The sequence below is a fragment of the Microcaecilia unicolor genome, chromosome 13, assembly GCF_901765095.1.
Source record: "Microcaecilia unicolor chromosome 13, aMicUni1.1, whole genome shotgun sequence".
Taxonomy (NCBI): domain Eukaryota; kingdom Metazoa; phylum Chordata; class Amphibia; order Gymnophiona; family Siphonopidae; genus Microcaecilia; species Microcaecilia unicolor.
Genome location: NC_044043.1, coordinates 17,226,969 through 17,247,346, shown reverse-complemented (window position 1 = coordinate 17,247,346; position 20,378 = coordinate 17,226,969). Strand labels below are relative to the sequence as shown.

At 46.8% G+C, this 20,378-nt stretch overlaps 1 protein-coding gene across 1 annotated transcript in view; it reads right to left on the bottom strand.

Annotated features, from left to right (window-relative positions):
* The window catches only part of BAZ1B (bromodomain adjacent to zinc finger domain 1B), a 428,988-nt gene that overhangs the window by 252,342 nt on the left and 156,268 nt on the right, over positions 1–20,378 (bottom strand). The window lies entirely within an intron of this gene.

The following is a 20,378-nucleotide window of genomic DNA, read 5'->3' as shown; positions in this document are numbered from 1 at the left end:
CCATCCCCCTACATATAAGTACATAAGTACATAAGTAATGCCATACTGGGAAAAGACCAAGGGTCCATCAAGCCCAGCATCTTGTCCACGACAGCGGCCAATCCAGGCCAAGGGCACCTGGCAAGCTTCCCAACGTACAAACATTCTATACATGTTATTCCTGGGATTTTGGATTTTTCCAAGTCCGTTTAGTAGCGGTTTATGGACTTGTCTTTTAGGAAACCGTCCAACCCCTTTTTAAACTCTGCTAAGCTAACCGCCTTCACCACATTTTCCGGCAATGAATTCCAGAGTTTAATTACACGTTGGGTGAAGAAAAGTTTTCTCCGATTTGTTTTAAATTTACTACACTGTAGTTTAATCGCATGCCCCCTAGTCCTAGTATTTTTGGAAAGCGTGAACAGACGCTTCACATCCACCTGTTCCACTCCACTCATTATTTTATATACCTCTATCATGTCTCCCCTCAGCCGTCTCTTCTCCAAGCTGAATAGCCCTAGCCTCCTTAGTCTTTCTTCATAGGGAAGTCGTCCCATCCCCGCTATCATTTTAGTCACCCTTCGCTGCACCTTTTCCAATTCTACTATATCTTTCTTGAGATGCGGCGACCAGAATTGAACCATGGAGCAATACAACGGCATTATAACATCCTCACACCTGTTTTCCATACCTTTCCTAATAATACCCAACATTCTATTCGCAGCAGCACACTGAGCAGAAGGTTTCAGTGTGTTATCGACGACGACACCCAGATCCCTTTCTTGGTCCGTAACTCCCTGTCCAAGCATTTCCCTTCCAACCCCCTCCGTCTCTCCCGAGTCCCGACCTGTCCAACACGTACTGCTCTCTGTAGTTTACAAACTCCATTCTCCTCCCCTGGTGCCCTCTTTGGTTAGCAAAGGGCGAAAAAAGATTTCTTTTTTTGTTTCCTTTATCTAAGAGCTGCAATGCTAAATCCCGCCCGTTTCCCACAGTGTCAAATCCCCTAACACCCCACATCTCCCTTCCATCCTCATCCCTCCCTCCCTCCCTTCCTTCCAACATCTGCTGCTCTCTGTAGTTTGTTTGCCTTACCATCGCCCCTCCTCCCCCTGGGCCCTACTGCACTTATTTCCTAAGTTCTTCTGACTCTGTCTGACCAGATAGGCAGAAAAATAAATGATTGGGAAAAACAAAACAACCAGACAACAAGGGTAGAAAGAATTTTATTCTTAAGTCAGTGAATGGAAAATGTCAATTTTACAGTAAATTTATATGACTTTTTTCATTTTGCAGAATGTAGGGTGCTGTTTCTACTGCAATATTTAATGTTGTACATTTTCCTAGGTACTGTGACAGTTCCTGGTTGTATTACTTCTGTTTTGTTTTGTTACTTTAAAATTTTATTGACAAAACTTAACGTGTACTGCAATTGTACATTTACACGTTCTTTTAAAAAAACCCTCTCCCCCCCCCCCCCCCAAGAACCCCCTCCCTCCCCCCTTCCCCTCCTCCTCCCCTCCCCGCCCCCCTTTTCCATTTGCTACTACTTCATTTGGGTCAGATCCTTAAACCGGGTCCATAGCTCAGATGTTGTGCTGTATTTACCCACTCTTTTGTCCGTGAGCTTCTCCATTTCCCCAATTAGGGATAGTTTCAAAATCCAGTCTTGCTCAGATGGCACCTGCTCCTGCTTCCAATGTTTTGCTATAACACTCTTAGCCGTCTCTTGACACTTTGCTCCACACCTATTGCCTACGCCTAGCAGGCACCTTTTGGCTCACATGGAAACGGTTTGCCCATACACTGCAATCTTTGTTATATTTCCCCAGAATGGTTGCAGTCTTTGACAGGACCACCAGATGTGCAAAAAGGTCCCCACCTCTGCACCACATCCCCAACAGAGCTGCGAGACCGCTGGGAACATAACATGTAGTCAGTGCGGGGTATAGTACCATCTCGTGAGGACCTTTGAAGGCATTTTCTTTTAACACACAGTTCGAAGCTTTTTGAACTTCCAATATTATCGCCATCCATTCTTTTATTGTGAGCTCTTTCTGCAGATCTTGTTCCCACTGAGACATATAATTACATTTCTCAAAAGTCCTACCTCATATAAATTTATACAAAATAGATATAGCACCCTTCATTTCCCCTACTGATCCCCACAAATTCTCCAACTCCTCATATTCCTCAGGGTCCTTGCTCAACCACCCTTGATACATATAACTTTTAACTTGTAAATAAAATAAACTATCTTTGTCTCCTCCCTCATATTGCTGTTTGAGCTCTGCAAATGTCCTTAACTTTCCCTTTTCCATCAGGTCCCTAAAACAAATCAATCCCCCCTCCACCCGGTTCCCCACCCCCACACTAAAACCAGGCTCTCCGCCAATGTATGCATAGGTAGATGTGTTCCTAGACTTCCAAAATCATGTTCTAAGAGATGCCCACAGGGTTAAGAGGTGACTCACATATGGATTGAGGTCAGCTTCCCATAGGCACTGGGTGGAAAAGAGGCCCAAATAATCAATTTCAATCGATGCCCCTGTACCATCACCTGGTCCAGGCATGCCACCACTGAGGGACTCTCCTTACTCCATGTAGATATAAATTTTAATTGGGCAGCCCAGTAGTACCATTCTAAATTCGGCACCCCTCCTCTCCTACCCGGTCGCTACAGCAGTTTCCTACTTTGCCTCGGTGCTCTGCCCCCCCCCCCCCCCCCCCCCCATATGAATTTCGAGCTATCCCTCTGCACCTTGCCCAACTCCCCCCGGGTACTTGTATCGGTAGGGTATGGAATGAAAATAACACTCTCGGAAAGACATTCATTCGAACCGAAGCTATCCAGCCCCACCACAATAACCATCTTCCCATATCCTCACGTATTTGTTGAAACCGCTGTGTATAATTAAGATGATACAGCTGGGATATCTCTATTGGTATCCTTACCCCCAGATATTTAATATTACCCTTCTGCAACCTAAATGGAAACCCCTGTGATAGCTCTTCCATCCTATGTTGTGTAATGGACACCCCTAACATTTCTGATTTGTCATAATTTATCTTGAAACCTGATATCTTCTCATAATTATCTAGCTCTGCCATCAAAATTGGGAGAGTCAAATTAGGGTTTTTTCACAAAAAAATAGCACATCATTGGCGAAAAGGGCCATCTTGCGCTCCTTATCCCCTATTATAATTCCCTTAATATCTGCTGACTCCTGAATCTTCTGTGCCAAAGGTGACAGTGAGCATCCTTGTCTAGTGCCCCTTTCTATCTGAAAAGCTGACGTGTATCCCCCCATTAACTTTAAGCCTCGCTGTCGGCCTCTCATATAACCTTTTTAGCCGCCCTATTAGACCTGTGCCAAACCCCATATGATCCAGTACCTCCCACAGATAGGGCCATTCCACCCTATCGAAAGCTTTTTCCGCATCTGTGCTCAATAAAGCGACCGGGATTGCCCTCTGTTGGGCCCCCCAGATGACATGCAGCATGCAGCGAATACTGTCAGCCACTTGCCTGCCTGCAACAAATCCAGATTGATCTGAGTGAATTTGTTTAGGCATAATCCCACCTAACCTGACCGCCAGCACCTTGGATAAAATTTTACATCTAGATTTATCAATGAAATCGGCTGGTATGAGTCACATAAACCTGGATCTTTCCCTGGTTTCAATATTAACGAGATCCCTGCTTCATGCATGCTAGTTGGTAGTGATTGGCCCTTAAAGCAAGCATTCCCCACCCTCGTCAGCAATGGCCCAACCTCCCCTGCAAAAGTTTTACAGAACTTAGAGTAGCCATCAAGGCCAGCTACCTTCCCTCCCTTGAGCCCTTTTATAGCCTGCTGAATTTCATCAAGGTGGAATGGGGCCTCTAGCTTCTTTCGATCCGCACTGGGCAACTGTGGTAAACATAACCGACCTAAGCTCTTTCGGGCCTCATCTGTCTCTACTCCAAGCTCACTACTATACAGAGCTTGATAGAATTTAGCAAATTGATCTCTAATATCTTTATCTCTGTAATACATCTGGTCTCCCAACCTTTTAATTTTTGTGATAGTAGAGGCCCGCTGTCAATGTCGCAGAAAATTAGCTAGCATCCTTCCCGATTTATTGCCAAATTCAAAATATTTTTGTTGGAGGCACTTCCTCATAAATTCCACCCTCTCCACCTGTAACTTATCAAGTTCTAGATGACATTGTCGTACTTCTTGCAAATCTGCTCCTGAACCACCCTCTTGATGCCGATGTTCCAGATACACTAACCTTGCTCTCAACTCTAATTCCCTTGCCTCCCGATCATGCTTTCTTCTAGTGCCCCACTTGATAAGAAGCCCCCGCACCACTGCTTTCATCGCATTCCACAGTGTCCCATCTGTAACCTCCCCTGTATCATTAAGTATACAATAATTTCGAATAACTCTACGGATGTCATCGAACACCTCTTTGTCACCCAGCACTAACTCATTTAACCTCAAAAACAATTGGCGCCCCCTCCTCCCTCAATCCTTTCACAACCCAATTTCCACTGGAGCATGGTCTGATATGGAGATGGAGCCAATTTCTGAATCAATTACATGTTCCCATAATTGACGACTGCACCATATCATATCTATCCTCGTGTAGGAATTCTGAGAGTGAGAAAAAATGTATAGGCCCTCTGATCCAGATGCTTAAGCCTCTAAACCTCCACTAAATCTAATTTGGAGGTAAGGGACTTTAATTGTTTACAGTGGGCTATATGTGTAGTATTTATCCCTTTTGAGTGATCCATAGATGTCATCCACATATTAAAGTACCCTCCGAATATCCTCCTCCCTTTTTGGAACTGGAAAAGCTCTTCCATAACTTGAGCAAAAAACTCTCCCTGCCCCGAATTGGGCGCATATACATTAACAATAGTCACTGCCTTCCCATAGGAGAGTCCCCGAAAAGCCATACATCATTCCATATCATCTCTGTAGACATCCTCTATCACAAATGGTATCCCTCTGCGAATGTAAATTACTAATCCACCCACCTTACCCTCTCGTTTATTGAAGTGTGTTATGCACTCACTGTATGCCCTATGCTTTAGTAAGTGAGCATCTCTGCATCTAATATGAGTTTCCTGTAATAGTATAATATCCCAATGATTTCTCTGCAGCTCTCGGTGTACCAAACTATGTTTTTTTCTGGGAATTCAACCCATTAACATTCCAGGACCCCAGGTTCAGACCCTTTTCCCCCTTCCCCCCAATCTCCCCCTCCCTTTTGCTGAGCAGGTCTATTATCCGCCAGCTTGTGTCCCTAGGAAATAACTCCTCGTCAGAGCAGACTTCCCTCTTTCCTCCTTGCCCCATATTTCCCAGTCTCCTTCGTCCCCTAACCATAAAACATTTCCCCATTATTCAATTATAAACCAACAGTACATTAAACATTGAAAGCAACATCTTTTCCCTCCCTCCTTCATAATTCATAGCCAAACTAGTTTACCACCTTTGCGTTTAGGCAGCACAAACTTTTAACCCAGAGTTCTCTCATACTTCCCTTCGGGGCACTCTGTCCTTTGCTGGTATTTGAGGTGAGGTCTCTTTTCTGGGTCTCGCCTTTTGCCAAGATGACTCCATCTTTACTGATGCTGTTATGTTAGAGGCTCCCCCAGGTAGCTCTGAGGGCAAGTTTTTGCAGCCCAGCTGTTTCAGAACTTTCTATGCTTCTCCAAGCGTAACCACCCGTCGGGTTTGACCCACAACTGTGAACTGAAGTCCAAATGGAAAGACCCATCGGTATCGAAAATTGGATTGCTGGAGGTATTTTGTAAGATCTGCTTTCTCTGCTCTCATAGTTTTAAGTTGGGACCGGAGCTACTGAACTTCTCCCTCCACATGTTCCAGCGTTTCTTCCACCTGTTCAACTCTGTTGTCTCTCTCTCTCATCTCTTTCTGAATGTCCGTAACAGCCTCCTTTAATGTTTTCCTTACTACCGACATTTTGGCTTTCAGAGCTTTAAACCACCGAGCTACCTCTTGTTTGGTAAGCTCAGTGTCGCTTTCCTGTTGTTCCGCTGGGCCCTCCGTCTCCAATCCCGAATCAGCAACGGCCATTTTGCCGTGCATCTTGTGCAGGGTGCGGCTCGAGCTCGCCACTTCCTCTCTGGTCCGCCGCATACTTAAACTTCTCCAGCCTCTTCCATGTCGCCATCAGTTCTCCTCTATCTGGCTACAATTATTCTGCGCTCGGAACCGGGGAGACTGGGAAAATCGCAAATTTCTCCACCACCCCGACAGAGCTCTGAATTCAGGCATCTATCTCTGGCGATAACGTCACTTCCTCTACTTGTTTTGTTTTGTTTTTTTAAATCTGGTCATTCACTCACTGGTCAACAGTGTGCTTTTATTTTTATTTTTTAGATTAACTGTAGTCATGGATAAAACAATGGTACAAGCTCTAATTCGTAAAAAAAAGTGAGATTGTCTTTTATTGAAAATGATGGAGATAGTGCAATGTGGAAGTCCTTCATTGTTATCCATGTGGATGGTCAAAACAGTGGTTTCACCATGTGTGCAAGACAGCGTTGAAATGGAAGTCACGTGATGGGACTAGTGGTCTGAAAGCGCATGCAGCAAGTTATGTGCAAAAGAATATTATGCGCACAAAAAACATCAGGGACTTCTTACAAAAAGTGAGTCAAGATGAACTCAGAATGACCGTGCCAGCAATAGTGAAAGCAGAAGTTACTGACGCAGTTGCCTCAATGCGTGCCATGGACATCAGGCCTTTCTCTATGGTCGAAGGTATTGGCTTCATTCATCTTGCTAAGAAGCTGGTTTTAAATGGCGCAAAATATGGTCAGCTTTCTACAGATCAGATACTCCCCTCTGCCAGAACAGTGTCTAGGCATATCTGTGCTATTGCTGGCAAGGAAAAAGCAGCATTGGTCTGATCTGTTGCAAAAGAATTTGGTGTAACAACTGATCTGTGGACTGAAGATGGTACTGGGATACCATAACAGTTACTGTACAGTATATAGATTCAAATTATCATCTTAACTCAAGAATCCTTGCCACCAGAACTCTGCTAGAAAAACACACTGCAACAAATATCAGATCCACAGTAAAGGACATTTTAGAAGAGTTTGGGGCTCACCGGCAGGACAATATATATGTGACTGACAATGGAGCTAATGTGAAGGCTGCATTCAAGGATCAGCAGTGGATATCATGTGCTGGCCATAACTTGAACCTTGTATTAGTTCATGGACTGAAGGATGATGGCTCTGCCTCTGATTCTGCAGCAGCAGCAGAAGTAAGTGGTCTGATAAAGATTTCAAAAGACATTGTCACACATGTCAAGCATTCAAGAATGCATCAGAAGCTTGAGACTAGCCTTAAACAGGCTGTTCCAACTAGATGGAACAGCATCTATACAATGCTAGACTCAATTAATAAAAACTTAACACATCTTAAACAACTGGAAGCTGAATTCAATGATAAAAAAACTGCAGAAGCTGCTTTTGGATTTGAATGAAGCCATGTTAAATTACATCATTTGCCTCTTGTCTGTCTTTGATACAGCAACAAAAGTATTGTCTGCTGATCAAATCCCTACAATCTGCAATATCCTTCCAACCTGTGCCCAGTTGTTGAAGCATCTGAATTTTACAGCAACTGATTCATTCATTATAGCCAGCATGAAGGAGCACTTCCAAAACCTTATTGAGACTTATTTTCGAATTCATCCACTACACAAACGTTGCTTGCCTTCTACACCCATGTCTGAAAGACAATTCAATTATCTTCACCGAGGATGTTAAAATAAAGGCAACAGAATCTTTGAGAAGGTTATACCAGCAGCTTGAAGTTGAAATGGAAGACAAGTCCATCAACATCTCAGGATCTTCCATGATCCACACTTTCAGAAAGTGTTGCATCTGTGGAAGAGTCTGGGCCCCTCCAAACAAAGGAAGATGGATGTCAGCATTAGTTTTCTAAGCGACTTTTATGGAACGTCTTCTCGGAAGGCTGTTCACAAATTTGACATTTATATTCGACCGATGATGATGATGACAATGATGTTTTATCATTTTGGAAAAATAAGGGAAAGTGCTGGCCAAAACTAGCAAAACTTGCACGGTGGATCCTGTGCATTCCTGCTACCAGCACACCTTCGGAGACGACATTTTCTATTGCAGGAAGAACAGTGGAAGAAAGGAGAGCTCAACTGAATCCCGAAATTGGGGATGACTTACAATTCATCACGGATTTAAAAAACAGAACAGAGAACACTAGCTTAAGAGTACAGGGTGTGCTTCATATTTACTGAATGGAAGCAAGGAAAGGTGTTTCTTGTAGTGGGTCAGGGAGGGGATCAATTGGTGAAAGCAGGGAAGGAGGGAGGGAAGATGGGGGGATGTATCTTCTATTTTTTTTTTATTATTGCTCATTTTTATATTGTAATAAAAAGATTTAAATATAAAATCAACTGTTGAGGCTTCTATGGATGGGGACATTTAATGCCAAGAAGTGTAGAATGATGCACTTGGGGTGCGGAAACCCAAAAGAGAGATACCGGATAGGAGGGGAGAGATTAGTAAGCTCAACTCAGGAGAGAGACCTTGGGGTGTTGGTGTCGGAGGATCTGAAGGTGAAGAAAATACGACAAGGTGACGGCCGTGGCCAGAAGGATGCTAGGCTGCGTAAAGAGGGGCATAACCAGCAGAAGAAAGGAGGTGTTGATGCCCCTCTACAAGTCATTGGTGAAGCCCCACTTGGAGTATTGTGTTCAGTTTTGGAGACTGCATCTTGATAAAGATGTAAAAAGACAAAGCGGTGCAAAGAAAAGCTATGAAAATGGTATGGGATTTGCGTTGCAAACCGTATGAGAGACTTGCTGACCTGAACATGTATACCTTGGAGGAAAAGAGAAACAGGGGTGATATGATACAGACGTTCAAATATTTGAAAGGTATTAATCCACAAACAAACATTTTCCGGAGACGGGAAGGCGGTAGAACTAGAGGATATGAATTGAGGTGGAAGGGGGGCACACTCAGGACTAATGTCAGGAAGTATTTTTTCACTGAGAGGGTGGTGGATATGTGGAATGCCCTCATGCGGGAGGTGGTGGAGATGAAAACAGTAATGGAATTCAAACATGCATAAGATAAACACAAAGGAATCCTGTTTAAAAGGAATGGATCCAAGGAATCTTAGCGGAGATTGGGTGGCGACGCCGGTAATTGGGAAAAAAAACGGGAGCCGGGCAGACTTCTACAGTCTACGCCCTGATCTTGACTGAATAGATATGAATGGGGGCTGGAGTGTAAATTTTAAGGGGCTTCGATGTTAGCTTCAGAACTTAGTACAAGAACAGTACTGGACAGACTTCTACGGTCTGTGCCCTGAGAAAGGCAAGAACAAATCAAACTCTGGTATACATATAAAGTATCACATACCATGTAAAATGAGTTTATCTTGTTGGGCAGACTGGATGGACCATACAGGTCTTTATCTGCCATCATTTACTATGTTACCATGTTATGACAGAGTTTGCAGGGATGGGGTGGGGATGGGGACAGTGTTCGCGGGGACGGGGACAAACTTTGTCCCCGCGTCATTCTCTATACTGCACCCTGTACTAGGCGATCTGGAAACACATGCGTTAAATAGAAGAACAGCTCCGTTTTTGCTGCTGGCAAAAAAGGTCAATATGAGGAATGCTCCATTTCTGAAAAATGTTCTTCATCCTTTGGAATGCTCTCTGGATCCTCAAACACTACAGAATAACTCTGTTGAGCTTGGTTTTGATTCCCCAATATTTAAGTGGCTTGGATTGCTATGTGATTGTAAATCAAAAACCCAAACTCGTGCTACTTCTCAGAATAACTGGAGGGTCTCTATACTTCTTTGCTATTGATATATTGCCATCTGCTTGTCTGTGTGAATAAGCACCAATTGTCCACAAAAGGAGATAAGTGATTATGTGAATTGAGCAAGATCTCTCTCAAGTCTAAAAAATTGATTTGCAAAAGTCTTCCAGTTTTTGTTCGAGCTCCTCAAGTTATTTAGGTATGCTGTATGCTAGTTTTTAGGTCCCTTTATGATTTGGCCCATTCCTATTTAACGGAGAGGAATAATATTTCAACAAAAGTCTGAGACTGCTCGCAACTTCATTTTCCTAATCCTAGTAAACTGAACAGAATCTGCATACCAGGCTCCAACAATCTGGAATTCTCTTCCCATTCACATTAGAGAAAGAAGGAATTATTTTATCTTTAGAAAGTTATTAAAAACTTTTGTTTCCAGAAAATTTCTGAATGTTTGAATAGATACTAGATGTAGTTGGATAATTTTTTGTTAATTGCTAGGATATGTCTGGTTATTTTTGATATTGTGATCCACGTAGAACGCTAACAGGTGTTTGCGTAACATAAGAAATTTTATAATGTAATGTTAGATGCAGCTCTGGTTAACATGAAATGACTCCAGAGGTATGAAGGGGAGACCTTTGAGCACTTCTGCAACAAGTGAAGACAAACTGGAATAGAGACTATATACACTGATGTCCTATTGTGGTTCTCATTCTGAGGAGATTCAAAAAGGTGCAACATGGAAGAGAGACCACGAACAAATGTCTATGGGTAGATTTTGGCTGTGACTCATAAGGAACGCTGACCCTTTTGAACATAGTGCATTAGCTTTGTCATTCTGTCTGCAAAAGGAAAGTTGTAGCTTGGTCTGTATTAAGTCTTATGGATGAAATTATGTATTTAAAAATTTATACACCACTCAATCTACCATTCTTGGTGGCTATCATCATAACATGCACAGTAGATAACACTAGATCACTGATAATCCATGTCCTTCAAAACTTGGCTTTATCATATCACTGAGATGGCTAAATCCCTTGATGAAGCTGCCAGTAGCTAATGATCAAGGAAAGGAAATACTAAAAGTTCCTACTGTGCACATGATCTGTCACAAAGCCGGGACCGGTAACGGTTGGCTTGCATAGAATACTGCTGTATTTGAGATGAATTAGTATGTATATGGGCATCCTTGAGATCCAGCCCATGCAGCCAGCCCCATTTAACCAAGTAAGGGAGGATGAAAGGGAGTGTGTTCATTGACTTCTCCGCAGTGAAAACCTTTAACAACTAAGTTACAAGATAGGGTGCAGTACTCCAATTTTCCTGGGGGGGGGGGGGGGGGGGGAGAGATAAGAAAATACATGGAAGAGCCCCCGATTCTTACCCTGTCTGGAACAAGTTAAATTATAATGCTTTAGAACAGAAGAATGAACTCAAGTCAGGGATCTTTTGGGAGGCAATGTTAGAAATCTAAAGGTGGATTCAGATTTGACAATGCTGAGTCCCCAGAAGTCTTATTTTAAACTATTCATCAAGGGAAAACAAAAACTTCCATCCAACCCCATACAGCTAGCACAGGGCATGTATTACATAATACAATAAAAAGGATAACGTTATTTGGGTTAAATAATGGCAACTTATGCTAGAGCTCAAAGATGGTTGCAGAACCTGATGCAGTTGCCTGGAAAAGGGTTAAAAATGCAAAAAAAAAAAAAAAAAAAAAAATACGAGACACCTCTTGTATACCGGGCTGTGCTAATTCATCTAAACGATGATACACATCATTGCAGCAGAAAGACGCTACAAGGTGGTACAGTGATCCTTATTTGTATCCATTCTCTAATCTTCTCACCAAATAGCGTACCTCCCAGTACAAGATGCATATGCCAACTTATTATGCACATCTTTGCAGAGACCAGTCACATAGTCATGTATGCCATAGTTGAAGCTCATATTTTGACAAATGTCCATACCACATCACAGACTAAACAGATAGGTAGGTTCCACACATCTGCTTCAGATAGCAAAGTAGTCAGCTCACACTGCACAAGTATAAAACTAGATGAAAACCCATCTAAAGGATGGTGTGCACGCATTATATATGTGCAGCTGAAAAGGTGCATTTCTTGTGGATACTATGGCTCCCCAGAAAACCTTATTTCTCAAAATGTTGAACATATTAGATAAACCACTGTTTTAATAGTAATTCAACACACAGAAGAATGTGAAAACTTTTTTTTCTTTGGGTGGTGGTGGGGGGAATTTATTAACCACTTTTAAGAAGAGATTCACCCAAGGTGGTGTTTACAGCAGGAATAGCCACCTAATTGTTAGCACAGGGGAATTGGGTTCAATTCCCACTGCAGCTCCTTGTGATCCTAGGAAAGTCACTTAACCTTCCATCGCACCAGGTACAAAAACTGACTGTGAGGCCACTAGGGACACAGGAAGTACCTTATGTAATGTGTAAACTGCTTTGATTGTGCCACAGAGAGAGACAGTATCAAGAACAAACATTTTAACAGCATAATCAAAACTAAATATATGCATGAATACAAATCAATGAAACTGAAAGCGAATGCTACATACCTGTAGAAGGTATTCTCCGAGGACAGCAGGCTGATTGTTCTCACTGATGGGTGACGTCCACGGCAGCCCCTCCAATCGGAAACTTCACTAGCAAAGTCCTTTGCTAGCCCTCGCGCGCCCGCGCGCACCGCGCATGCGCGGCCGTCTTCCCGCCCGAAACCGGCTCGAGCCGGCCAGTCCAGTATGTAGCAAGACAATACACTTCAAGGGAAGACACAACTCCAAAGGGGAGGCGGGCGGGTTTGTGAGAACAATCAGCCTGCTGTCCTCGGAGAATACCTTCTACAGGTATGTAGCATTCGCTTTCTCCGAGGACAAGCAGGCTGCTTGTTCTCACTGATGGGGTATCCCTAGCCCCCAGGCTCACTCAAAACAACAACATTGGTCAATGGGGCCTCGCAACGGCGAGGACATAACTGAGATTGACCTAAAAAATTTACCAACTAACTGAGAGTGTAGCCTGGAACAGAACAAACAGGGCCCTCGGGGGGTGGAGTTGGATCCTAAAGCCCAAACAGGTTCTGAAGAACTGACTGCCCGAACCGACTGTCACGTCGGGTATCCTGCTGCAGGCAGTAATGAGATGTGAATGTGTGGACAGATGACCACGTCGCAGCTTTGCAAATTTCCTCCATGGTGGCTGACTTCAAGTGGGCTACCGACGCTGCCATGGCTCTAACATTATGAGCCGTGACATGACCCTCAAGAGCCAGCCCAGCCTGGGCGTAAGTGAAGGAAATGCAATCTGCTAGCCAATTGGATATGGTGCGTTTCCCTACAGCCACTCCCCTCTTGTTGGGATCAAAAGAAACAAACAATTGGGCGGACTGTCTGTGGGGCTGTGTCCGCTCCAGATAGAAGGCCAATGCTCTCTTGCAGTCCAATGTGTGCAGCTGACGTTCAGCAGGGCAGGAATGAGGACGGGGAAAGAATGTTGGCAAGACAATTGACTGGTTCAGATGGAACTCCGACACAACCTTTGGCAGAAACTTAGGGTGAGTGCGGAGGACTACTCTGTTGTGATGAAATTTGGTGTAAGGGGCCTGGGCTACCAGGGCCTGAAGCTCACTGACTCTACGAGCCGAGGTAACTGCCACCAAGAAAATGACCTTCCAGGTCAAGTACTTCGGATGGCAGGAATTCAGTGGCTCGAAAGGAGGTCTCATCAGCTGGGTGAGAACGACATTGAGATCCCATGACACTGTAGGAGGCTTGACAGGGGGCTTTGACAAAAGCAAACCTCTCATGAAGCGAACAACTAAAGGCTGTCCTGAGATCGGCTTACCTTCCACTTGGTAATGGTATGCACTGATTGCACTAAGGTGAACCCTTACGGAGTTGGTCTTCAGACCAGACTCAGACAAGTGGAGAAGGTATTCAAGCAGGGTCTGTGTAGGACAAGAGCGAGGATCTAGGGCCTTGCTGTCACACCAGACGGCAAACCTCCTCCAATGAAAGAAGTAACTTCTCTTAGTGGAGTCTTTCCTGGAAGCAAGCAAGATGCGGGAGACACCCTCTGGCAGACCCAAAGAGGCAAAGTCTACGCCCTCAACATCCAGGCCGTGAGAGCCAGGGACTGGAGGTTGGGATGCAGAAGAGCCCCTTCGTCCTGCGTGATGAGGGTCGGAAAACACTCCAATCTCCACGGTTCTTCGGAGGATAACTCCAGAAGAAGAGGGAACCAGATCTGACGCGGCCAAAAGGGAGCAATCAGAATCATGGTGCCTCGGTCTTGCTTGAGTTTCAACAAAGTCTTCCCCACCAGAGGAATGGGAGGATAAGCATACAGCAGACCTTCCCCCCAATCCAGGAGGAAGGCATCCGGCGCCAGTCTGCCGTGGGCCTGAAGCCTGGAACAGAACTGAGGGACCTTGTGGTTCACTTGAGATGCGAAGAGATCCACCAGGGGGGTGCCCCACGCCTGGAAGATCTGTCGCACCACACGGGAATTGAGCGACCACTCGTGAGGTTGCATAATCCTGCTCAACCTGTCGGCCAGACTGTTGTTTACGCCTGCCAGATATGTGGCTTGGAGCACCATGCCTTGACGGCGAGCCCAGAGCCACATGCTGACGGCTTCCTGACACAGGGGGCGAGATCCGGTGCCCCCCTGCTTGTTGACATAGTACATGGCAACCTGATTGTCTGTCTGAATTTGGATAATTTGGTGGGACAGCCGATCTCTGAAAGCCTTCAGAGCGTTCCAGATCGCTCGCAACTCCAGAAGATTGATCTGTAGATCGCTTTCTTGGAGGGACCACCTTCCTTGGGTGTGAAGCCCATCGACATGAGCTCCCCATCCCAGGAGAGACGCATCCGTGGTCAGCACTTTTTGAGGCTGAGGAATTTGGAAGGGACGTCCCAGAGTCAAATTGGAGCAAATCGTCCACCAATACAGGGATTCGAGAAAACTCGTGGACAGGTGGATCACGTCCTCTAGACCCCCGGCGGCCTGATACCACTGGGAGGCTAGGGTCCATTGAGCAGATCTCATGTGAAGGCGGGCCATGGGAGTCACATGAACTGTGGAAGCCATGTGGCCCAGCAATCTCAACATCTGCCGAGCTGTGATCTGCTGGGACGCTCGCACCCGCGAGACGAGGGACAACAAGTTGTTGGCCCTCGCCTCTGGGAGATAGGCGCGAGCCGTCCGAGAATCCAGCAGGGCTCCGATGAATTCGAGTTTCTGCACTGGGAGAAGATGGGACTTTGGGTAATTTATCACAAACCCCAGTAGCTCCAGGAGGCGAATAGTCATCTGCATGGACTGCAGGGCTCCTGCCTCGGATGTGTTCTTCACCAGCCAATCGTCGAGATATGGGAACACGTGCACTCCCAGCCTGCGAAGCGCCGCTGCTACCACAGCTAGGCACTTTATGAACACCCTGGGCGCAGAGGCGAGCCCAAAGGGTAGCACACAGTACTGGAAGTGGCGTGCGCCCAGCTGAAATCGCAGATACTGTCTGTGAGCTGGCAGTATCGGGATGTGTGTGTAGGCATCCTTCAAGTCCAGAGAGCATAGCCAATCGTTTTGCTGAATCATGGGGAGAAGGGTGCCCAGGGAAAGCATCCTGAACTTTTCTTTTACGAGATATTTGTTCAGGGCCCTTAGGTCTAGGATGGGACGCATCCCCCCTGTTTTCTTTTCCACAAGGAAGTACCTGGAATAGAACCCCAGCCCTTCTTGCCCGGATGGCACGGGCTCGACCGCATTGGCGCTGAGAAGGGCGGAGAGTTCCTCTGCAAGTACCTGCTTGTGCTGGAAGCTGTAGGACTGAGCTCCCGGTGGACAATTTGGAGGTTGAGAGGCCAAATTGAGGGTGTATCCTTGCCGGACTATTTGGAGAACCCACTGATCGGAGGTTATGAGAGGCCACCTTTGGTGAAAAGCTTTCAACCTCCCTCCGACAGGCAGGTCGCCCGGCACTGACACTTGGATGTCGGCTATGCTCTGCTGGAGCCAGTCAAAAGCTCGCCCCTTGCTTTTGCTGGGGAGCCGCGGGGCCTTGCTGATTCGCACGCTGCTGACGAGAGCGAGCGCGCTGGGGCTTAGCCTGGGCCGCAGGCTGTCGGGAAGGAGGATTGTACCTACGCTTGCCAGAAGTATAGGGAACAGTCTTCCTTCCCCCGAAAAATCGTCTACCTGTAGAGGTAGAAGCTGAAGGCTGCCGGCGGGCGAACTTGTCGAATGCGGTGTCCCGCTGGTGGAGAGACTCTACCACCTGCTCGACTTTTTCGCCAAAAATGTTATCCGCACGGCAAGGCAAGTCCGCAATCCGCTGCTGGATTCTATTCTCCAGGTCGGCGGCACGCAGCCATGAGAGCCTGCGCATCACCACACCTTGAGCAGCGGCCCTGGACGCAACATCAAAAGTGTCATAAACTCCTCTGGCCAGGAATTTTCTGCACGCCTTCAGCTGCCTGACCACCTCCTGAAAAGGCTTGGCTTGCTCAGGGGGAAGAGCATCAACCAAGCCCGCCAACTGCCGCACATTATTCCGCATGTGTATGCTCGTGTAGAGCTGGTAAGACTGGATCTTGGACACGAGCATAGAGGAATGGTAGGCCTTCCTCCCAAAGGAGTCTAAGGTTCTAGCGTCCTTGCCCGGGGGCGCCGAAGCATGTTCCCTAGAACTCTTAGCCTTCTTTAGGGCCAAATCCACAACTCCAGAGTCATGAGGCAACTGAGTGCGCATCAGCTCTGGGTCCCCATGGATCCGGTACTGGGACTCTATCTTCTTGGGAATGTGGGGATTAGTTAATGGCTTGGTCCAGTTCGCAAGCAATGTCTTCTTCAGGACATGGTGCAAGGGAACAGTGGACGCTTCCTTAGGTGGAGAAGGATAGTCCAGGAGCTCAAACATTTCAGCCCTGGGCTCGTCCTCCACAACCACCGGGAAGGGGATGGCCGTAGACATCTCCCGGACAAAGGAGGCAAAAGACAGACTCTCGGGAGGAGAAAGCTGTCTCTCAGGAGAGGGAGTGGGATCAGACGGAAGACCCTCAGACTCCTCGTCAGAGAAATATCTGGGATCTTCCTCTTCCTCCCACGAGGCCTCACCCTCGGTGTCAGACACAAGTTCACGGACCTGTGTCTGCAACCTCGCCCTGCTCGACTCCGTGGAACCCCGTCCACGATGGGGGCGTCGAGAGGTAGACTCCCTCGCCCGCATCGGCGAAGCTCCCTCCGCCGACGTAGTCGGGGAGCCTTCCTGGGAGGTGGCCGCGGTCGGTACCGCACGCGGTACCGACGTCGGGGACCTCAACCTGGGCGATGGGCCAGCCGGCGCCACGCTCGACGGTACCGGTGGCGCAAGCACCGCCGGTACCGGAGGGGTAGGGCGCAACAGCTCTCCCAGAATCTCTGGGAGAACGGCCCGGAGGCTCTCGTTTAGAGCGGCTGCAGAGAAAGGCTGAGAGGTCGATGCAGGCGTCGACGTCAGTACCTGTTCCGGGCGTGGAGGCTGTTCCGGGCTGTCCAGAGCGGAGCGCATCGACACCTCCTGAACAGAGGGTGAGCGGTCCTCTCGGTGCCAATGCCTGCTGGGTGCCGAATCCCTCGGCGACCCAGAGCTCTCGGTGCCGACACGGGGAGGAGACCGGTGTCGATGCTTCTTCGATTTCTTCCGAAGCATGTCACCGGAGCTCCCCGGCACCGACGAGGAGGACGTCGAATCCATCCGTCGCTTCCTCGGGGCCGAGACTGAAGAAGGTCGATCTCGGGGGGGCTGTACCGCAGGAGCCCTCAGGGTAGGCGGAGACCCACCCGAGGGCTCACCGCCACCAGCAGGGGAATGGACAGCCCTCACCTGCACTCCACCCGATGCACCACCGTCCGACGACATCAGCAGACGAGGTCCTGGTACCACCGACGTCGATGCAGCTATCCGATGTCTCGGCGCCGATGCAGAGGCCCGATGCCTCGATGCACTCGATGCAGGGGCGGCCGAGGAAGATGGTCTGGACGCTGACGACGTCGATGCACTCGAAGATCCCGGTGCCGATGCCGACGAAGAGCCCGAGAACAACACGTTCCACTGGGCTAGTCTCGCTACCTGAGTCCGCCTTTGAAGCAGGGAACACAGACTGCAGTTCTGAGGGCGGTGCTCGGCCCCCAGACACTGAAGACACGACGAGTGTCGATCAGTGAGCGAGATAACCCGGGCGCACTGGGTGCACTTCTTGAAGCCGCTGGAAGGCTTCGATGTCATGGGCGGAAAAATCACGCCGGCGAAATCAAAAGCCGAAATGGCGAAATTTGAAGCACCAAATTTAGAGGGAGAAAAAATCTCGACCGAGGCCGAAAAGAGGCCTACCCCGACGACGAAAGAAAACTTACCGGGGCAAAAAAGCTGGAAGTACGGGGAGGATTTACACGAAACCCGGCGGGGGGTTTCCGGAGCACTTCCCGACTAGGACAAAGCTTTCCCGAAGGAAAAAAACACGTTCAAAACAAATTGGACGCGCGAGGTCGACTTTCCGGGGCTCGACACGGCGAAAACACGACCGTACCGAGTGCGGACAAAAGAAGACTGGCCGGCTCGAGCCGGTTTCGGGCGGGAAGACGGCCGCGCATGCGCGGTGCGCGCGGGCGCGCGAGGGCTAGCAAAGGACTTTGCTAGTGAAGTTTCCGATTGGAGGGGCTGCCGTGGACGTCACCCATCAGTGAGAACAAGCAGCCTGCTTGTCCTCGGAGAATTCTAGTAATAGGGCTAAATGAAGCAGTGTCAAAAATATAATCATTTAACACTGTAAAAAAACTGTTTAATCCAGGAGTTGGTTGAACCCTCCAAATCCAACTTTTTATAAACAGCTGGAACAATTACTGAAATTTAAACACAAAGGTATGGTTCATTAAATAAGACCAGCGGTTCCTAATCCATGCCCTGTGTGGACCTCTGAAGTCAGACCACTACATGGGGTCTGCAGGAAACAGAAGAGAAAACAATACCTTTTCATGAAGGAATAATCCATGTTAGCAGAAAACAATTTACCTATAGCAAATGTTCTCCAGGAACAGCAGAATAAGAATCCTCAAATATGGGTGATGTCATCTGATGGAACCTGCACACTTTTGATAAAACCTCACCACGGATGCACACCTCTTCTCACCTGCCACTCTTGTGCAGGACCCCCTTGCTAGCTTTTAGAATTCAGATCTTTGGAAAAGAAATGCAGGTTGTGAAGACTATTACTCTGCTGTTCTTGAACACCACCCAAGTAACAGTTTCTTCAAGAACAAGCAAGGTAAGCGAATATTCATTTTTCTGTTTCTCATACATGGGGACTCCCTAGATATAGGTTGCTTTGGACAGAGAAAGAAATAGGAAGTAAAAGCCACAGGTTGCCTTGGACAGAAAAATAGAAGTAAAAGCCAGCACCATTACAACCAGCAAACATCCATAATATTTTTAGTTGGCATGAAGTCTTTTTTAGCAGTTTTAATTTTTTTTTTTAAAGGCAGTAGACCAGAACTGGAAGAAATGGGCCTAAGGGCATCAGAGCTGGATTCCAAACACCAAAATTCTGAAGGATTCTCTCTTAATCAAATCTGTCACATCAGGAGTCTCAATCTAGATAGTAGTGAAAAGTGAATGTACGGATTGAAGTCCAAGTTGCAGCTCTGCAAATCTCTTCTAGAGGCTGACCTCAAGCAGGCTATCAGCATCACCATAGCTTGAACATTATGAGCTCTTGAATGAAGTTAGCCCAGGTTATTTAATACATTTGAAAAAATTCACCAAAGGCATTTGCTGGTGAGCACCCCCATCCTGTTAGGGTCAAAAGAAAAGCTGGATGGACTTTCTATAAGCTTTAGTCCACTCCAAATACAAGGCTTTTGCCTTTATAGTATGAGGCTTAGGTAAAAAGGTTGGCAGAGCTACTGACCGGTTAAGACGGGAATCTGACACTACCTTATGAAGGAACTTATGGGTACACAGAGCTATTTTATTACTGAAGATTTGAAGCAGTTCAGAGAAAAGCGACAAAAATGATATGGGGGTTTGTGTCACAAGACGTATGAGGAAAGACTTGAGGACATGAACATGTATACCGTGGAGGAAAGGAGAGAGAGGAGTGACATGATACATTCAAATACTTAAAAGGCATTAATCTATAAACAAACCTTTTCCAGAGACAGGAAGATAGTAGAACTAGAGGACATGAATTGAGGTTGCAAAGAATATCAGAAAGTACTTTTTCACAGAGAGGATGGTAAATACCTGGAATGCCCTCCCGAAAGAGGTGGTGGATATGAAAACAGTAACGGAATTCAAAAATGTGTGGGATAAACACAAAGGAATCTTGTTTAGAAGGCATGGAACCGAACAAGCTTAGCGATGATTAGGTGGAAACACCAATAATTGAGAAGTAAAGCCAGTGCTGAGCAGACTTCTACAGTCTGTGCCCTGATCGTGGCTGGACAGATTTCAATGAGCTGGAGTGG